We start from the raw sequence: 3,898 nt of genomic DNA, 5'->3' as shown, positions 1-3,898 counted from the left end.
GAACTCTTTGTGGGTCTTCAGGTATAGTTCCAATTCTGTTCCTTCACACTCCTTCTGGTCTTCTTTGACTCTCCTATGGCACTCAAACTTGGTGACTCTCCCAGGGAAATAGGATACCTCATATCATGTTGTCTTCTATGTAGACATCATATCTTGGTTTCTGTTCTCTAGTCTCTTTGGGGTAAGAAGATCTCATGCCTATTTGTGCACCTGGGGCCTCTGGAAGGCTTACAGAAGGTGATAGTTAATAGTAACGATCAGATTACCAGATGTAGAATTATCTGGGGGGGAAAAGTCCCTGGGGAAGTATGTGAGGGACTGTTTCTAGATTGGGTTACTAGAGGAGGGAAGACTCACTCTAATTGGAAATTAGCACCATCTAATGGAAGGCACCATCCCATGGACTGAGGTTCTGACTGAATAAAAGGAGGAACTGAGCTGAGTACCAGCATCCATCTCCTTCTGCTTCATCATCAAAGGTACAGCATGATCAGCTGCCTCATGCTCCTGCTACCTACCACATCTGACCCATCATGAAGGACTGAGGCCTAGAACTGTGCACCAAGATAAACTCTTCCTCCCTTAAGTTGCTCTTGCCAGGTGTTTTGTCAGAGTAATGAGTGAAGTAATAAAAGTACATCAAGAGTGTGTGATGTGTTATCAGAAAATGGGATAGAGGAGGTCTTGGAGGTCTTACTCTGTGAGAAACACGACAGACATAAAATGTGTGTGTGTGTGTGTGTGTGTGTATACTTATGTACATGTATATATAAATGTATCTATATATGTACATATACATGTATATATATTTATCCTTGCATGTTTAGCACCAAGAAGTAGTTAAGAACATAGCTTCTGTAGGTATAGGTATAGTTATAGGTATAGGTACAGGTACAGGTACAGGTATAGGTATATATGAATATATATTCATTCTTGCATGTTTAGCACCAATAAACAGTTAAGCATATAGATTCTGGAATCATAATGTACTGGATTTCCTAGTTCTGAAGTTTGCACACTTGTGCACATAGTGTGTGTGTGTGTGTGTGTGTGTGTATGTATGTATGTATGTATGTGTGTAACCTCATGTATAGTTCCTCATGTTTTTGAGGGCACTGTCCACTGTGTTTTTGAGAGAGGGTCTCATTTTTACTTGGAACTCACTAATTCAGCAGATCTTCTGACCAGTGAGACCCAGGGACATACTTGTCTCCATTTTTACCACACACATCTCTCTAATGTGGGTTCTGGACTTCTGAACCCAGGACCTCATGTTTGTGTGCTGTGTTTATTGATTCATGTTTATTGACTGAGATAGCTCCCCAGCTCCTAGAGTTCACATTCTAAAGCTTGTGGACACATTTATTTTCATTCAGTAAGCTTCATTTTGTCACTTGTAACACAAGCATACTGTGTTGTCCCTGGGGGATAGAGGCTGTGAGCAGGATTAAGTGTCATAACCATAGCTGCCACAAAGAAAGCAGGTAGAGTCAATGAAAACCATCTATCCAGCCATCAAAACAAGACAGGATTAGATGGTTAAGCAAGCACTGTGGTGTTGGGTGAGGAGAAAAGGGAAAGGGTAGAGTAGAAATTGGAGCCATGGGTCAAAGATTTGGGGTAAGAAGAGGCTGACAAGCTTTCTTGGAAATGTGGATGGCAACAGAAGGAAGTTAATTTATATTTGTTGAGCCTGAACTTTGTGCACTAGCTATTTTCCAAAGTGTGTAACACTGGATTCTCAGAGTGATGCTGCAAGCTACACATCAGTGCCATCATTTACAGATGTTAGTGTTTTCTTGTCCATGCTGAGAAGAAGCTCTGGCTGTCTTATTTACATAGACTACATCAATTCTTCCTTCCTGCCTGCCTTCCTGCCTTCCTGCCTTGTCTGCCTGTCTGTTTATCTACCTGATCCATTTAGTTTCTAAATCAGATCTCATATAGCCTAGTTTGGCCTTGAACTCACTATGATGACCTTGAAGATTTGGTCTTCGTGCCTTTACTCACTGAGCACTGAGACTACAAGCATGTGCCACCATACTGGTTTGTATACTGTTACAGATGGAACCCATGGCTTTGTGCATGTGAGGCCTGTACTCCATTAGCTGAGCTACGTCCACAGCTCAGATATATTAGTTACTTCTATTGCTATGATAAAAACTATGACCAAAGCAGGTTATAAAATTATCTAACTGGGTTTACAGTTTCAGGAGGTTAGGGTCTGTGATGATGGAATAAAAGCATGGTGGTAGAAACAGCTGGAGCAGCAGCTGGCAGCTCACATCTTGAACCCACAGGGGGCAAGAGAGCACACTGGGAATGGCACAAGTCTTTGGAAACCTGAACTCTGTCCCCAGCTTTACACCTTCTCCAACAAGGTGACACTTTCTAATCCTCCCCAAGGAGCCATCAACTGGTGACCAAATATCCGAATGGCCAAGCCTTTCAGAGGGCATCTCATTTAAGCCACCACACTAAGGCCATTCTTATTTTTTTTAAACTTCTCTTTAATCAGTCTCATCTGAAAGGTGACCCTATGTTAGTATCAGACCTTCTCTCTCACACCTACTATCTCCCCACTATGTGAGTATGTTAGCGAATCAGTTTACATTGCATCCCTGTGCAACACCGAGCAAAACATAGCTCTGCTTAACCCAGAGGCAAAATGACTTAACCAAGGAGCCGGCTTTGAGGTCCTTATAAATCCTCTCTAATAGCCAAGAGCAGCTTAAGTCAGAGTGAGTTCTGATTATAGAAGATTTTAAGAAATCCATGGCTATATCACTTTCCAACGCTGGCAGAAACTTGGGTGATAAAGAGATATAACTCCAGTGTATGTGTGTGTGTGTGTGTGTGTGTGTGTGTGTGTATGTATGTTATATGCATATGAATGATTTATAACGAGCTTATCAATTATTTGTATTTAATTCTTTGCTATCAGAGTGCTCATGGTGGCTGAACACGAATGTGGTCTTGCCAATTACTTTAACCTTTCCCTCAGAAATCTTGTTTGCACTATTGATTTAGTCGGCCAATACTGAGCCTGAAGTAATAAGGGTTTGGTCTATTTCTGATTGAAATCTCATCTGTTCATCAGGTTTTTTTTTTCCCCTCTTGGACATAACAGGACATTTGATATTTGGGTCCTAGCTTGTTTGGAAAGCCAGCTGGAAAGAAAAATTACTTTTTGCTTTTATAGTTATCTGCAAAGGGAAATGTGAAGATGATCTGTTCAATCTATTTCTTATACTTTAATTAAAATGTGAAAATCATGGCTGAGGTGATAATTTAGGGGGGTACACACTTGCTTTGCAAACATGAGGACTTGAGTTTGATCCCCAGTACTTAAGGAAGAATCTGGGTGTGGCAGTGTGCAACTGCAGTCCCAGAGATGGGGAGGTAGACTTGGAAGACTCCCGGGGGCTCACAGCCAGTCTAGCTGAATTGGTAAACTTGAGGTTCAGCGAGAGTTCCTGATTCAAAAACTAAGACAAAGAATGACTGAGAAGATACTACTCACTCTATTCTCTAACATCCATATGTGCATGCAAACATGTACTTACACACATGTGCATGCACACATGAAGGCACACACACAGACGCTAATCATATCTGTTTATGTGGCTCTGAACCCTGCTTTGATGTATGTGCATATCATGGGTAGGATAACTCAGGCCATTTACTGTGTTATTTTTATGTCAATCTTTTTGTGATAAAGAGTAATAAATGTCTGCTCTGTGATTGTCAGGTGATAGGATGTTGGCCTATCTACCTCTTCTCAGTCTCCTTTCCTTTTCATGTCATATGTCCTTTGCCCTTTCTCCCGTTCTCTTAGTGCCTGTGTTCTTGCTATCCCATCTTGATTGCCTTTCTAGTGTTTGAGGCATTATCCACA

The sequence above is a fragment of the Grammomys surdaster genome, unplaced genomic scaffold, assembly GCF_004785775.1.
Source record: "Grammomys surdaster isolate TR1022 unplaced genomic scaffold, NIH_TR_1.0 221, whole genome shotgun sequence".
Classification (NCBI taxonomy): domain Eukaryota; kingdom Metazoa; phylum Chordata; class Mammalia; order Rodentia; family Muridae; genus Grammomys; species Grammomys surdaster.
The sequence above is the reverse complement of the archived record's forward strand: the minus strand, read 5'-3'. Positions refer to the sequence as shown.